The sequence below is a fragment of the Puma concolor genome, chromosome A1 (assembly GCF_028749965.1).
Source record: "Puma concolor isolate L17-30 chromosome A1, mPumCon1.1.hap2, whole genome shotgun sequence".
NCBI lineage: Eukaryota > Metazoa > Chordata > Mammalia > Carnivora > Felidae > Puma > Puma concolor.
In genome coordinates this window covers 75,492,155-75,510,031 of record NC_141667.1, presented here as the reverse complement: position 1 = coordinate 75,510,031, position 17,877 = coordinate 75,492,155, and the positions used below count along the sequence as shown (strand labels likewise).

At 33.2% G+C, this 17,877-nt stretch overlaps 1 long non-coding RNA gene across 1 annotated transcript in view; it reads left to right on the top strand.

Moving 5' to 3' along the window:
• LOC147584240 (uncharacterized) overlaps positions 1–17,877 on the top strand; it is a 376,618-nt gene that overhangs the window by 282,851 nt on the left and 75,890 nt on the right. Inside the window, exon 3 of the long non-coding RNA XR_015255259.1 lies at positions 10,491–10,562. This is a non-coding gene — a long non-coding RNA (uncharacterized LOC147584240). The remainder of the gene's footprint in view (positions 1–10,490; positions 10,563–17,877) is intronic.

Sequence of the window (17,877 nt, the reverse complement as noted above, 5' to 3'; positions counted from 1 at the left end):
AAAATTTAATAAGCCTGTGAATAAAAGTTAACCACCTAACTTCCAGGTCTTCATATAGAAATGATGATTAAAACAAATCACAGCAAAGCAGTAATATTTTTTTTTCAGAGTACATTTTGGAACATGAAAAAAATAAAGGTGAGTTTTTACCAGACTAAAATATTTTGTCCTTTTCATGGTCAGTATAAATAATGCTGCTGCATTTTTAAACTTGTTATAGAGGATCTGTAAAATTTTACTGCTGAAATTGAAGGAGGAAAATTATACGCATGGGGTCTTTAACAGGTTTTGCGTCTAACAGCTTTGACACTATCCCACAGATTTTTGTCCTTGCCCTGATAGGTAGCCTTGAGAAGTGCCTGTTGTCTGGAGTCTAATGTTGCAGCAATTAAATTCCCACAGGAAGCAGTAGCTTTAGGAGATGTGATTAGATTGGAGACACTGATGCTTGTTTTGATTTTGAAAATACATCATCGATCAAGGCTACTGATTTCAGCAACTGTTCTTGCTGAGGGGAGGCATGGGCTTAACTTTTGCCTTTATATTTCACTGTGGGGAAAATGAAGTCTTCTCTGCCTGTCAAGCCTTTACTCTGATACAAGGCCAATGCCTTTAGTAGATAATCCCCCAAATGTCAAATAACCTTTATTTCCCAGAGGTCATGTTGATCTTTTTCTTCTCATTCTGACCTCAGAACAGACCTATTCATTTTACATCTGACATCAGACCATGAGAAAACAGGGTAAGTTTTAGCTTTTTTCCAGAGCTCTTTGTTGGGATGCTTTTTGTTGTTACTGTCCCCCTCCCCAATCCCCAACCTCACCCCCCAGCCACCAAAGGAATGGAATGTATTGTCTGTGCCTGTATATGCGTGTAGATATGTGTGTTATTATTTTTCAAGGCATATCAGAGAAATTCTAAGCACTTCATTTAAGTCAACTAATTTTTAGAAACAAAGGAAAACATAATTGATAGGAGTTAGTCTCCAAATGAAACTAATCAATCATCAAGTTTCTAGTTAATAGGCAAGACTTTCTCCAGCCACCATTTTGGAGCAGATTCTTCTCTTCCATCATTACTAACACCCTAAATCCCATAAGATATTCTTCAATGGCCCTGAACATCTGAAAGTGAAGTTAAATGATTCTACACATAATATCAAATGCATATTTATTCACTCACACAAAACTTCCCCCTAATAGAGCTGACTCTACAAATCAATCATCCTATCACATTTAATTGGCAGAGTAACATATATAATGAATATGCATGTAATATGAATTGTGGAATGAAATGATTATCTGACCAGTTGTATAAGTTTACCAATCCATACTATTGAAAATCCCTTAGCTTCCCTTAGAATACCCTCAAAATTATTAATTTTTTTACTTCAGCTTCCATATTTTCTGTCCTGAAGTTAGTTTGTCTCTATATAATTTCAACATTATTTTGAAAACAAAAACTCAAAAAGTTAAAAAAATCTTTTTTGTTGCTTCCATAATAATGTTGGAGAAAAGTATCAGTTTAAAATGTCAGCCCTTCCTAAAATTATTTATGTTACATTAAAATATTAGTAACTGCTAGAATAGCTGTTGAAGTGTAATTTTCAAGATATCATATCTATAAATACTCTTTTGCTGTGAGAACTCATCTTTGGTCTCTCATTCATAAATGTTTTCTTGGGTGCCAATTATGAGTGAACTATAATATGCTGGGAGCTTACATTATGAACTAAGTTAAGACAAATTATGAACCAAGAGTTTCGAATGGGACAAAGAATGCTGCAGGCACACAAACACAGAGCGATGGAGTGCTTCAGTACATATTGTGGCAACATGATGGAAGAACACCCACAGTGACTTGGGCGCCTAGCCCTTTCTAGACAAATGGTGACAACCTGTGATACAGAGGATGAAGAAGTATGGATTGAGGAGACTGACTTGGAAGTATGTTCAAAGCAAAGAACTATTAGCATTATCAAATGCACAGGTAGAAATAGCATAATGCAGGGGTGTAACTGCCTTGGATATAATGCAATGGATGAGAGCCTTAATCTTCGTAGTAGTAGATGAATTAGGTCAAGAACTTTAGTCATAGAGGTTAAATTAGTATGTCAAGCCCATTTTTTAATTTTTTTGAAAGGAACAAATACAGATACCATCTTTTCCCACAGTACGTGTACCATGAATGTTCCTCCTATCCATCAGATACTGTTACTGTTTCACCTGAAATCACCTTCATAATTAACTGGTTTCAAGGATGCCACTATAAGAAAACTGTATCTTTTTTTTTTAAATGTCTCAGACTCTTTTGAAGCACTTTGATATTGCTGTATTTAACCTAAATCAGCTGAACAGGAGGACTAGGCTGCAATTAGAGACAGTACTGCCAAAGTGGGGCGGGTATCTTCTGTATCTTGTTACTTTGCAACCACAACTGACTTCAGGGAGCAGATTTTAAGAGTAAAGGAAGATGAGAACGTTCCATTTCTGCTGGTTGGTAACAAATCGAATTTAAAAGCAAAGGAAGGTTTCTGTAGAAGAAGTAAAGAGCTGAACCAATCAGTGAAATGTTATCTATTTGGGAACATCTGCTAAAATGTGAGCTAATGTTGACAAAATATTTGATTTAATGAGGGAAAGAAAGTTGAACAAGAAAGATGGAACATCTCTGAAATAGAATTTACTGTGGCCCTGATTATATACATGTGAGACGTGCCTGGCCCATCCAGCTGGGCTCACATGGTTTGTACCATAAGCACACCTGAGAGGCCTGCTTTCTGTGGCTGGGAAGTGCCTGAGCTAGTGGTTCTGTCCAATTTCCAGGTTCCCAGGTTCATGAGGCCTTAGATCACCTTCTTTTCAGGGTATTTGACTCTCAATACTCCTTGCACTTCTGGGTCGGCTCGGCCTTTGCCTACTGACTTACTATTAGATCTCTAGGCCTTCCCAGTTGTCATTAGCCCATGAGTCTGGTCTCAGCTTAATACTCTAGAGAATATTGCTTATGATGATGTTACATATACACACAAATAAAACTATGCATCAAGTTTGTAAACAATGTAAGTCCCAACTAGTGAAGAAAAGAGCTAAAGATTTTGGGCCATGAGAAAAAATAATGAAATAAATAGGATGAAGTGAGTTGATAATTGAAATCATTAAGGTTGCAACTGATAATGGAAATGAGACTCATTCATCAAAAACACATTAATGAAGTCATTTTAGCATGTGGTCAATCAGCTTTCATGGATATGATTTCAAATGTTGATCAATGCAAAACATTTATTTTTTTACCCCCTCTGTATATATTAGTTTCTAGCAATGTTTGTCATGTATAAGAATAAACAGAATGGTTTGAAGTAAGAAATACAGCTTAATGATCTCAGGATTAATGATCTCAGGATTCTGTGAGAACTTTACCTCTTGGGTTTTAATAGAAAAGTCGTATTTCATTTATAAAATGCGTATATGAAATTCCATGTACAGTCCTGAAATAATAGCAGTAAATTGTGTATTCTTGAATATTTTATCTTTTATTGAAAAGGTATTCAATAATGATACTACAGGCATTATTTGTGGTATTTATTTGATTATGCCAAAATGACTAATTTTTTAGTGTCATTTATCTAATATATGCTATTAAAAAAGATGTTGCAACATCATACACACACATGTATGTGTTTATATAAATATAAAAGACCTATATTGACAAATACATACATATGTATACCCAATACATAAACAGTAAAACCTCGGATTACAAGTAACTTGTTCTGTGAGTGTTCCTTAAGATAAGAAAACATTTCTAATAAATTTTAACTTGATAAATGAACGATGTCTTGCAATACAAGTCATACATGATGCCAGATGTCACACGATCACAACTGAGCCAGTGGTTCTTCTCTTTCTCTCTTTCTCTGTGAGATTGGGGGTGATCATCTCCCATGCTCGGATGCTCGGTCTCAGGCCACGGTGTTTGGCAGAAATCAGTGATTTTTCAGAACGTTGGAAGGTGCACGCAACTGACACTAGTGTATTTTCTGTCACTTCAGAGCACCTATGGACAGTCCTTTGCTTTTCCATACAAGAGTAAGCTTAGGAATGCTTTGCTTCATTCTAGGTCAAGCTGCCTGCAGATATAGACCCTTTCTTCTGCTGCCTTATTGCCACTTACATTAAATACAGTATAAGACAAGTTTAGTAATACTGTACTGTAGTCAGCATCTGGGTGAGTATGTACAATGGTCCCCATGCAGAAAAAGGTTGAAAAGAAAGGTAGTAAGAAGGAGATGATTACGGTGAAATCATTGAGAAGTATGAACAAGATATGCATGGGGCTGAAATTGCAAGATTTTATAAGAAGTCTTCGTCTGCATCCCATGGGAACGTTGATGTTATTCAGATATGGTAGTAGGCATATCCACTCAAGTTTTTGAGAGCATATTACAAGGCAGTGACCTATTTATTAGCAAATAAAACGATTAAGTAGCATATATTTGCAGACCTAGGATAGTTTCATTATGTTGACTGCTCTAGTAACTTCTACAAAACAAAACAAAATAAATTTTTTTCTGGGAACCTGGAGACAGTTGATTCAAATAAATGATTTGAAATAATTAAAGCAATGGCTGATTGAGGTTCTGTCTCTTATTGTGGCTCTTTTTTGTGTGTGTTATTTTCTCTTCTTTGTATTGTCATTTTAAGTGATACTGATTTCCATTTAAATGTAATAATATTTTAAAAATACAGGTCATAATGCACATCAAAGATAAGAAAAGAGGGAGGGAGGGAGAAGAATAGGAGAAAACAAAGGAAAGAGGGAATGAAAGAGTGAGTGAGAAAGGAGAGAGAAATTGAAAAAAAAGAAATAGAAAAAATAAAATATTAAAATGACATTTTCCAATAAGTAGCATTTAATTGCAATGCACATGTTTTCAAGTAAGTACTGTATCACAGAAAAAAATACTGTACGCTTAAGTACAGTCTCAGGATTGTCAGAAAAACTGATTAATTTTGCTCTTATTCCCATTTTCTCAACAATCTTTGTCTTCAGAGTGGATAAATGCAGTGTCACTCTGGGTTCGCTTGGCAATCTTAAAATTGTCACAAGAATGGATTGGGTGCCGTTTTCTCTTCTTGTTACAATCTTTGTCATGAGCTCTCACAGACCTTTTAATGCTTGATATGCTCTCATTCTCATTACATATTCTCATTCCCATAACAAAGATTATAATGAAAGAAGAAAATGTCATAAAATTAATCCATTCTCATAACAGTCTGTAACGAGGGCAGAAAATTGAGCAAAATTAATCCGTTCTCATAACAATCTGAAGATTGTAATGAGAACAGAAAATGGCATGAAATTTATCCTTCTTTTGACAATCTTTAAATTGTAACAGGGCAGGAATGGGATACAAGATTAACAAGCCCTTGGGACAAAGGCTCTAACTAGAACTGAAAATCATACAAAATTAATTTGTGTGTGTGTGTATGTGTGTGTGTGTGTGTGTGTGTGTGTGTGTGTGTGTGTGTGTGTTTGTGTTTGAGAAAGGCCTGAAAGCCTAAAATTGTAATGCCTGGTTCCATTTGGATACCACATCAAAATCAGTACCTATTTTAATTTGTCTTAAAATACTAGAGCCTGACACCTTTGCTAGGATAGTGAATTAAAACAAATACGGATGTTCACTCTTCAAGTAGACCCTGAGGGCAAAACTGTTTTGGTAAGTAGGACAGTAAAGAAAGTGGAATTTGTTACTGAATTCATGAAGTTATGAATAACCCATTTGTTATCCAATAACTTTCATTTAAAAATGTTTTTTAAAGTGAATGATACAGTAGACACAGCCTAATGTCAAGCGATAAGTGTGTTGCCACAAATTTTAATTCATTTGGGTGCACAACCGACCTATGTGTCTGTATGTATGCACACTACCATGACTCATTTTCACTAGCATGTGTTCTGGGAGTACAGAACGTCCTTGGTCAAATAGCCGGGTTTTTGGTGTACACCTACCTTTTTATGGTTTACCTATTGTTGAATTTCTTCACTTAGTCACTTAATGTATTGCGTTCATGATGGCCTTTCAGACGTTTTCATTTTAAATATCCTCAGTTTCTAAAAGGAAACTAAGGTCAGACAACACTTGCATAGGCTGCAAATCTGTTCAAGCAGAACATGAGCAGCTTTTTATTTGCCTTTATAATTGAAGTATAAACAATGTGGTGAATTAATGTGCTAATTATTGTTACTTATGAGGGCACACATATTTGTGCATAGAATGGATTTTAAAAATATTTTTTTAGCACTTATGTTAAAACATCCATTATAAATGGATTTATGAATAAATTCCCACTTTTATAAAAATTATAAACTTTTTTCCATGAGTACAGGATTGTTACAAACAAACGATGATTTCAATTGCTTAAACAACAGCCTGTCATTTTAAAGATACATATTAGGAGCTAATGATAAATGGAGATAATATTAAATACTTCGCAAAGTTTTATTTTTATAACATCAAAATGAAAAGTCTCATTTACATTATTGTTTTCCCTGTTTTAAGACTGTGTACCTCAATAACATTTGAGAAAATTGCGAGTGTATCAGTGAAATTGCAATAATTTATTGGGATGCAAAGCTATTTTGTGGTATTTTCCTGATACACTAAAAGCAAATATCTATTTGAAAACCCTCACGGTTATGTATAATGATATCACTGGTTGAAAATGCATTATTGAACATCAGTAGTCTTAACCATAAAAGATAGTATTTCAATAAATTGGAGGTATAGTTAGCATGTTTAAAAAATACCCTTATTTTTAGTTGCAGCTGTTAGAATTTTCATATCCAGAGGTTAGTTTTGAATGATTTGCTAAACTGTATCTTCTGTGTCTTTTGACAAGAAAATGTATACAACTGTAACTACAATTAAGAGTGCTTTTTTGATAAAAAGAAAATAAAAGTCTAAGTAAAGTAAGTAAATCTGGACATGGTCATGGTGCCATATTTTGAGAAACATGCAAGTCCGGGGCTTAAATTGCCACCCATTTTTCTACATCCAGAAGAAAGATAAATATAGTGATTCATAGTACTTGTGAAACCTTCAGAAAGTAAACCTTTTGCTTCATGGAAAAATGAGAAATTTGGGAGGTGGCACTTTTCATCATCAACAAAAGCTATTTTTGCAGACCAAAGAAGAAATGAAAAACTTTTCATTTATTTAGCTGTTCCTGGAAAGGTTGTAAAAGGTCCTATCATGAAAGACGAAAAGGAAGAGCTGTTCATAGAAAGCTTTTAAAGAACAAACATCATAAGCTCAGATTCATATGGTAGGTGGAATATTGTAGGAAGGTGCAGGGGGCAAAAGCACCAGGATGTGATCCCAGAAAGAGGAGCCTCTTCTCTGTACTTTTTCCATTGTTCCCACCTTTTATATACTTAGCTATAGGTATGTTCCAATTTAATGTACTATTCTGTGTGGAAATCCAAGTTTTCAAAAAAAAATATGAGTAGAAGTTCTCTTATACATTAGTTTTATTAAATAGTACGCCGTGGGACAGCTTGACAGAGTATACTCCTGTAATTCCAGTGCAATGTGTCTCATTATCGAAATGTGTTCATCATTCATGATAGGCTTTTTCAAATTATACTGGTATGCTACACCACAAGTCTTTATATTTGAATATATTGATACATACTGCTACTAACTACATACTTTATTTTCATTGTTTTGTTGAAATAAAAATAGCCATTTCTTACATGGGCAGAATTGAGTATTTTTATTATAGCATAATCATTAAAAAACTTTTATGTGAAATATATGGAGAATGTGTTTGCCAATTATGAGGGTTCCTTTGTAGTGAGAGAAACTCCAGGAGACTGTGATACTCATAGTGGTAGGTGAAATGGAGCCTTGGGGAGAAAGAAAAGGGACTTGATAATACAGGGAGGAGTGGAAAGCAGAGCACTGTGCAAGGGAAGGATGGACAGATTATAGGAAAGCTCTAGGTGACAGCCGTGATAAAGGATTTGTGGGCTTGATTAAAATGTTTCTTCTGTGTATATGATAAAAGTATTTTCCTCTGTGTCATTGACAAAATATTAAATAATTTATATATTTCTCACTAATTCACCCGTATAAATGGAATTTTGTTTTGGAAGTTTGAAGAACAGGATAAAGTGGCATTGAAGATATTGAATCATACATGTGAGGAATGGAAAAAGATAATATTCAAGGGAAAAATAAAGTCATGTTCCATATTCAGCTACTGGACAGAAATTTTACTAAAATAAGGACAATTAGACTTGGGATGTAGCTGTTTCTTTAGTAAGAGTTATCCCTCCAAACTTTGTCAGTCTTGGGAGTACAGATATGATCCAAGATAATGCATAGATTATTTACTAGATGGTATTGAGAACTTCCCATCCAGTTTCTCAGAGACCCCTTATCAGTGAAGTTCCTCCAGCTCCTACATTTCCTAAGCATAGCAAACTGTAGCTCCGTCCCAAGAAGACCTTGTCAGAGGGTCAGTCTCCACCCACCATTGCAAATAGAAGGGGTCATTGTCCAGCCCTAGATGTCCCATGTATATACCACTGGTGTTAACTTTTTAGTGTGGAAGCTGTGTTCATCAGGAGACAAGATCTCTTTTCTCTAGTATTTGTACTATCTGTGCATCTATCCATCTGTCTTTCATTTTACTTTTGGTCATGATTCTGAAATGCCTCTAATTGTCTTCATGTTTCTCAGTGACCTAATCTGTGGAAGCCTGGGATCTAAGGCAGAAAATTGCTTTCTGATTCTTATGTTATTTTGGCATTTCTTTATTTGTTTCCACACTATTTTGCCTACCATTTTAGATTATTAGACAATAAGTTCCCATTGAAATCCTTTAGTTTATCCTGTTCTGTCCTGAAATTTTACTTTTATTTTTTTCCTATTTTCCAACACCTCTCTTGAATTATATTTAGGGTTTACGCTCCCCTGTCAGCTCTCAAATTGAGATCTGTAAACTTTATAATTTGTGTATTAAATCCCTACCTTTGAATTAAATACATTCCATCCCCCAGAATAAAATCCAATCTAATATGTTCATTTAGTAAAATGATCACAGTGTGTTTCTTTAGCAACACTAAAATCATGCAGTGATTCTGCTCTGTTTCTTTAAGTGGTGTAGGTAATTTCCCTTGGATTTCACTGATCATGTACAGCATTGCACTGGTAATTCATTTTAATAAGAATGAGACAGGTGACATATTGAGTCTAGCAAGCAACATGAATGGAGTGAAAGTCCATTCTCTATGTCTAAACATAGAAGACATAGACCTAGAAGAAAAATACTACTTTATATGTAGGCATTTATTTAGCCTTTATTTTAGATGTTTTAACAATTGTATCCTGTCACTTCTGACAGCTGTTTCTTAAAAGCAAAGCCTGTCTTGAAAGCCAGTCCTGAGTCCTAATAGCTCTGAGACTTTGTATAATGCTTTATAAAGGATAAGAAAACAAGCAATGGGACCAAAACTGAAATTAGGCATGAGAAAGTCTCAATTGGATGGAGGTGGATCACACTTAAAAAATTATCTAGAGGGGGATCATTTTTATTTGAGTCTCCACATTTTTTCGAGTTCTGTTTTGAAGCCAAAGGAATAACAAAAATCTTCTGTTTGTCCCTTTTTTCTTATTAGTAGAATATAAATTGATTTTGGTGATAGGTAGTTTTAAGTTAATTGCACTGAATGACATTTTTAACTATATGTCTACTAATAACCAATAGAATTTATTTTCCTTAAAGAACTTTCTTGCATATTATGACAAAACCTTTTTCCAGAGCTTTGTTTTAAAATCTATTAATCCGGGGCATTCCTGGGTGGCTCAGTTGGTTGAGCGACTGACTTCGGCTCAGGTCATGACCTCACAGTTCGTGAGTTCGAGCCCCGCGTCAGGCTCCGTGCTGACAGCTTGGAGCCTGGAGCCTGCTTGGGATTCTGTGTCTCCCTCTCTCTCTGCCCCTCCCCAGCTCATGCTCACACTCTGTCTCTGTCAAAAATAAATAAACTTAAATTTTTTTAAAAAATAAATAAATAAAATCTATTAATCTGGGGCACCTGGGTAGTTCAGTGAGTTAAGTGACTTCAGCTCAGGGCTTGATCTCATAGTTCATGAGTTCGAGCCCCGTGTCAGGGTCTGTGCTGACAGCTTCAGATTGTGTCTCCCTCTCTCTCTGCCCCTCCTCCTCTCATACTCTCTCCCTTTCTCTCTCTCTCAAAAATAAACAAACATTAAAAAATTTAAATCTATTAATAAAAAAAGTGATAAAATATTTATTAACAAAACAAAGTTGTGGGGGCATAAAGAGTGTATGTTCACACATACACTGTTCATTTATTTGCTTTTTTAATATCTTTGAGATAATAAAAAGAATTATTTTTCTATCAAGTCATGATTTCTGTGCAGTCGGTAAGTAATTTCCTCTCTCTTCTTCTAGGTAAAATGGAAGTCCAGTTTATTTCAGAGGCTGCTTCAGTGAATGAAAGAGAACAAAGGAGAGAGGGAAACAGTGAGTTTTATGTTTAATCTTATAATAACTTGTACCTAGGAAGTACAATTATTATGATATTTTTCCAAGATATCTATGATCTATTGTAAGCAGGGGCTTAGATATTATACATGAGACATAAAGTAATTAAAATATTTAGGTGAACATAAATTACTTCAAGTGGTAGCTTATTGTTTTCTGTCTTGATTTGTACAATTTGGGAATTGTACAAAGAGGAAGATACGAAACCGTGACTAATGTTGGCAGCTGGCCTCATTTATTTTTGATGCATACCCTAAAGGTACTCAAAGTTTCATATTTCCAAAATTGTATTTAGTATGTTTCCTTCTGCGTAGCTCAGGTCTCCTCTTCCTCCAAAAATTGTCGTTGTATAGCAGAGGAACTATTGTTGGATTACCTCCAATTTCCATACAAGTCTATCTTAACCCAAAGCTGTCACTTTGCTGTACCTTACAGAAAAGTCAAAAGCCATGAGGAAAACTATATCCAGAATTTAGTCAACATGTAGAAGCAATATCCTCCATTTTGTTTCTGAAGAAACATGGACACTTTATTGAAATACTATATAAGTTAAGCTTTAAGAATTTTCATAAAGTTTAAATGTTTTTAAAACAATGGTAAACACTTTGGCATCAATATATTAAATGTGAAACTGATGATGAATTACATAAATTATTACACTTAATATTTATGGAGAAGAATCTTAGGGATATGTACTTCAAAATCCACTTTTTACTGCATTTTTATTTTCTGCTATAATATCTCTTTAGTTTTAAGACTGTTAATCATTTTTAGAGAAAATAGATGTTCACTAATAAATTAACGTTTTAATGTTTAACTATTATACTTATGAACTGAGAATCAATGAAAAATTTAGAGAAATAGTTTTATTCATGATTGCCTAAATTATTGTTTAGCTTAATCATGTGAACTAGTTAATTTATACTGATTATAAGCAAAAGAATATCATAATGATAAACTACAATATATCTTTTTCATTATTTTACTTCCAATATATAATCAAGGAAACATATCTTTAAGAGGGAAATTTTAGCTTTTCCTTGTAAAGCCTTCCTGTAACTTTTGGTGCTCATATTTAACCTTCATGTTATAGTTGGCCCTAAAAAATTTTCCTATTAAAATAAATTCATTGAAAAATTATTCAAATAGTGTGTGTGTGTGTGTGTGTGTGTGTGTGTGTGTGTGTATATATATATTTAGATTAAGCACTATGTGTAAAAATTGTGTTGGATGCAGATTCCATCAAAATTTTATTCAGTAATGTACATATATATATCTATATACCTGTGGTATAATATTATGCTATTTTTCTTAATTTTGAATTTAATATGTCATATAGACAAAAATTAGGATTTGAATGTGATAAAAATATATGGAAAACTTAGTTGAGTTTCTTTTTTTTTTTTTTTTTTTATTGAGGTGTTGTTTCAGTTACTAGTGCTGCATAAAAGTTGTCTCCAAAACTTAAAGGCTTAAAGCAGCAATAATCATTTTATTTTCCATTTTCTTATGTTTAGGCATTTGGGAATAGCATAGTCAGGCTTCAGGTCTTTCTTAAAATTGCAGTTAGATGTGGTTGGAGCTGGAAGAGCTGGTGATTGGAGAAGCTAGGGTCTTTGCTAGACATCTCCTTTTTTATATAGCTTCTCAAATGTGATCTCTTCAGGTAGACCATTTATAGGAGTCCTCCCAGCATGGTGGCCTGAAGGCAGTCAGACTTTTCATAACAGTTCAGAGCTCCAATGTTAGTGTTCACATGATCAAGTCAGAAGCTGAATCACCTTTTGTAATCTAGCTTTGGAAGTCATCTAATGTTATTTCCATCCTATTCTTTTTGGTGAAACAGGCACAAATACAATTATCCTGTCTGCAGGTAGAGGATCGTCCGTCTTGGTTTGTTTGCAGACTGTCCTGGTATTAGCACTAAAATCCCACATCCTGGAAACCCCCAGGGCACTTAGTTACCCCATTCTCAGCAGAAAAGTATTGAAGTTTAATAAATTCCTTTAGTAAATTTCAGCAATCTTTTTTTGTGGTTATTGATTTTAGAGTTCTCTATAGTCAACCTTTACTTCATTAAACCATGAAGTCTCCAGTGTTATATTCTAGAAAACTGATTGTTTTGCTTTACTTTGGCTTTTAATCTATAATTACTTTTTGCATTATGGTATAAAGGAGAAGCCAAGGTTCATTTTCTTCCATATAATTTATTTATTTAATTAATTTATTGAAAAGATCGCTTTCCCCCCAATATATATGTAGTATCATATATAGATAATGTAATGTTTTACATGATTTGCACTGTCGGAAATAGTAGAAATGTCTTGAACTATAATAGTAAAAGACCTGCACCCTTATGTTCTTTTTTTCGGTATCACTTTGGTTATTCTAGATCCTTTGCATTTCCTTGTAGATTTTATAACTCACATGTCAATTAAAAGAAGTGGGGGGGGTGTTTTAGGATTGTGTTGAAACCATATATCAGTTTGAACAGAATGAGCATTATAGATAGACCGGGTCTTTTAATATATAATGTGGTTTTGATGTAGATTGATTTGGTTATTGAGTTTCTTTCAATACTTCTCTGTGTTTTCCAATTTCAAGATCTTACTTATTTTCATTATATAATTTCCAAATATTTGATACTGATATTTTTGTAGATGAGTGTAACTGATGCTTTCATCACATTTTTATTGCTCCTTATGTCTGTACGTATATGTGTGAATATACGTGCTTTTTTGTATGTTATGTATGTTGTATCTGTATGATTTTTCACATGTTGCCCTTATGACTGGGAACCTTCCTGAATTTACTTGTTATTGTCAATATCTTATATTTTTATTGTTTTGTATTCTCTGTAAAATTTATGTCATCTAAAGTAAAACTAGCAGCACCTGAGTGGCATCCAACTCTTGATTTCGGCTCAAGTCATGATCCCAGAGTCCTGGGATAGAGCCCTACACTGGGCTCAACACTCAGCGTGGAGCCTGCTTAGGATTCTCTCTATCCCCCTGCCCCTCTCCCCCACTTGCATGCACTCTCTCTCTCTCAAAAAAAAAAAAAAAAAAAGTGAAACTAATGTATTTTCTCTTTTCCAGCCATAATTACTATGTTTTTTTGTTTTTTTGTTTTTTGTGTGGGAAATCAAATAGCTATGTCCTAGGCTAGGAGATTATAGGGAACACATTGTAAAGCAGAACACTGCTTTCTGGACTTGCTAAAAACAGCAGCCACACTTTGCTTATCTAGTTAATGTATATGTAGGGGGCACTTACGTCGCTCATCTAGTTAATGTATATCTAGAGGGTAGGTCCTGCCTATACTCATAAATTCTTTAGAATATGTTATCACATGAAATATTTTATCCTGTTTTAACTTGTTTTTTCTGCATGCTTTCTATATGTTCTTATTGGCATATAGCCCACTGTTGTATTGAACAATGTTTTCTTAAATTTATGCTCAATAAATATGGGAGCTTGAGAGCAGCTCTGGGAGACTTCCCTTAGCCTCCCTCACTTCTCTTAACTTGTGGATTCTTGAGTAATCCTTTCTGTAGTCCTCGGCTTTGCTGGAAAAAGCCAAAAACCAAACCCGCATTTTTTTTTCCTTACCTTGTTTTAAAAGCTAAAACTTTTAGTAAAATTTGAATGGTAGTGTCAACAGTGTATCTTAACTTTTAATCTAATTTGGTCTAAATTTTAACACTGTATCTAATTAGTTAGAAAGCATTCAGCATTTTCTTACAGTGTAGTATTACAGACAGCTATTTTTGGTGGATTCTCTTCCTTATAGTTTTAAAAAGTTATTTCCTATGCCCAGTTTCATGAGAATATAATTTTAACCATGAAATGGTAATGAATTTTAGCACCATTTTCTTCTATCTCTTTGGTTTTGTCCATTATTCTGTTAATATGATAAATTTTAAGGAATGGCTTTCCATAAATAAATCCCACTTTATTATCAGATATTAACCATTTGATACATCACTGGATTATATTTTCTGTTTTTTTGAATTTTTATGTCTATGTTCATGGGAATATCTTGTCCCTAATTTTTCTTTGTAATGTCCTTGTCAAGTTATGGTATTGGCATTATGCTGCTTACATAAAATGAGATAGAAAATGTTGCTTGTTTTTCTCTTCTTTGGGAGATATTTTGGAACATTTGATATTTTTTCCTTAAGCATTTTAAAGAATGTATCAGGGACCCATCTTACCCAGTTATTTTCTTTTTGACAAGGATTTTATATATGGATTAAATTTCTTTTACAGATATAACATTATTCAGATGTTCTATTCATTTTGTATTAGTACTATAAATTGAATTTGTAATAATTTGTCTATTTTATTAAAAATTCTAAACTATTGGCATAAAGTCATATATAATTGCCTATTATTATATTTTTAGTATTTTTAGCTGTGATGTCCCTATTTTCATTCTCAGTAATGGTCATTTGTATATTTTCATTTATTCTTGACCTCTTATATTTTTTAATGTTTATTTATTTTTGAGAGACAGAAAGACAGAGTGGTGTGGGGAGGGGCAGAAAGAGAGGGAGACACAGACTGTGAAGCAGGCTCCAGGCTCTGAGCTGTCAGCACAGAGCCTGACACAAGGCTCGAACTCAAGAACTGCGAGATCATGACCTGAATGAAAGTTGGACGCTTAACCTATTAAACCACCCAGGCGCCCCTACCTAAACATTATTTTAAGAAGCAAGGTGAAGAATCAGCAAAATAACTAAAATATATCTCCATCCAGAAATAATCTTTTCTTTTAGGTGTTTATCAATTTGTAATTCTTTTCGAAGATCCACCATTTGGCTGTATTGCTTTTTATTGTTGTCGTTGTTGCTGTTTGTATTGTAGTCTGTTTTTGTTCTTTGATATTTCCTTAGAAAAATTTTTTTTTCTTGCTTCCTTTATACTTTCACTGTAATTGACTCTTTTCTCACTGCTTGAGTTGGGAGCTTAGGTAATTTATCATTAAGCTTTATTTTTATTTTTTGGTAATATATGCCTTTTAAGATATAAATTTCCATATGGACACTAGGTACATTACACAAATTTTGATGTTTTATTTTCATTATCATTCAGCTCAAAATATTTCTTAATTTCTATTGTGGTATTTGTTGTTGTTGTTGTTGTTTTTCCTTAATTTCCAAACACTTGCAAAAAGGTAATAGTAGATCATTATACTACTGTGTGCTACGTTGTACAGTTTTGTTTATTGTTAACTGCTGAGAGTTTCTTTATGACTTAAGGTAAGATCTAATCTTGTAAATGTTCTATGTGTACTTTAGATGTACACTGTTTTTAACCACATGGTCATAGTGTTCTATAAGTATCTATCAAAGTAAGTTATTTAATTATTATTCAAATCTGTCTTACTGATATCTTGCATTTGCATCATCTCTGTTACTGGAGATATGTGTTTTGCTAAAATCTCCAGATAGGATTGTTCATGGCTTTCTCTCTCTCTCTAAGTTGTTTTCTTTATGTATTTTCGAACTATATGTTTTGGTGCATATCAAATTAGGTTTTGTATATCTTCATGTTAAATTCAGCAATTTATCCCTGTAAAATATTTTCTTTATATCCAATGAAATTCTTGCTTTAAGGATTATTTTATCTGAAAATATTAGTAGCACCCACTTTGGATTCCTTTGTTCACATGGTACATATTTTCTCATCCATTTGCTTTCAGCCTATGTGTCCTCATATTTAGAGTGGAGTGTGTGTGTGTGTGTGTGTGTGTGTGTGTGTGTGTGTGTGTATGTGTGTGAGATTTTATTTTAATCAATCTGGTGATCTTTGTTTTTTACTAGGAGTTTTATACTGTTTAATTTTAATGTAATTGGTAATTGAATCGGGTTTAAATCTACCATATTGCTACTGTTTTGAATTTCTTTGTGTTATCAAACCTTTTTTTTTTCTTTGAGAATAAGTTTTTAAATTACTTTACTATTTTATGATCTTTTAGATTTTGGTTGTGCTTACTTCTGTTCTGTTCATTGTTACTCTGTTTATTACAATATGAATTTTTTAATTTATTAAAAACTATATTAAAACAATACATGAGTCACTTCCCAAATTTTGCCACAGGTAGACTCTCTTTATCCTTTATGTACCATTTGTTCTATTGTTGTCTATGTTTTACTGTTATATATGTTATAAAGTCCACAATAAACTCTTATTGTACTCTAAGACATCATTATATTTATTAATTTATTTACTATTTTTGGAAACTTTAAGCCTTTCTTAAAGGCTTATGGTTTCATCTAGGATGGTTTACCTTTAGCATAGGTAATTCTAGTGTTTTTTATATTTCATATCTGCTGGAGACAAAATCTTTTGACTTTTCTTTTTTTTATAGTATCTTAATTTTTTTCTATATATTTGAATAATATCTTATTGTCATGTTGTATCTTCCAATACCTTAAACCTATACTTCTATTCTATTCTGCATTTTAGAGTTTCTGTTGAAAAGCCAACTTTGAGTGGTATTTTTAACGTAATTTGTCTTTTTATTCCTTCAGCTGTTTAAGTATTTTCTATCTCTATCTGTTTTGTTTTTGTTTGTATTTTAGAAATTTCACTGCAATGCATTTGCCTGTGATTTTCTTTGTGGTTATCTAGCTTTTTGGTCACTGAATTGCTTGCATTTGTGGTTTTATATCTTTCATCAGGTTTAGAAAATTCTTAGTCACTTTTCTTTAATATTTTTCCAGTATTCTCTTTTTGTCTCCTCATATACCTCAACTACATATATTTTAAATATTTTGAACTCTTCTTTGTATATGTCTTGTTCTTCCCCTTTTTCTGTTTTTCATCCATGTTCAGTTTGAATATTTCTGTTTGATTTTTTTATGAAATCACTAATCCCATCTTCCATTGGTTTCAACCTTCTGTTGAATGCTTCCATCAAGACCTTAACCTCAGATAGTTGTATATTGGCACATATAGGATTTACATTAGATTCTTATTTTTATTGATGTTCAAATATATTTTGAAATTATTTCTCTTTCCATTCATTTTGACTGTATGTTATTCCCTTTTACTTAATTTTTAATCATATTATTGGGAAATCTTTGCTTTTCATCCAGTATATGAATCATCTCTGGTTCTGTTGCTATTGACTAATAAACATAAGTAAATTTTAAAAACATTTTGACATTTTACTTACTTCTGAATATAAGTCATTTTTGCAAGCTTGGAAGCAGAATCAAACTAAGGCCATTTAGTCCTCTAGGGATCCAGGCCAAGTCTTGTGATATTCAATAGAATAAGATCAT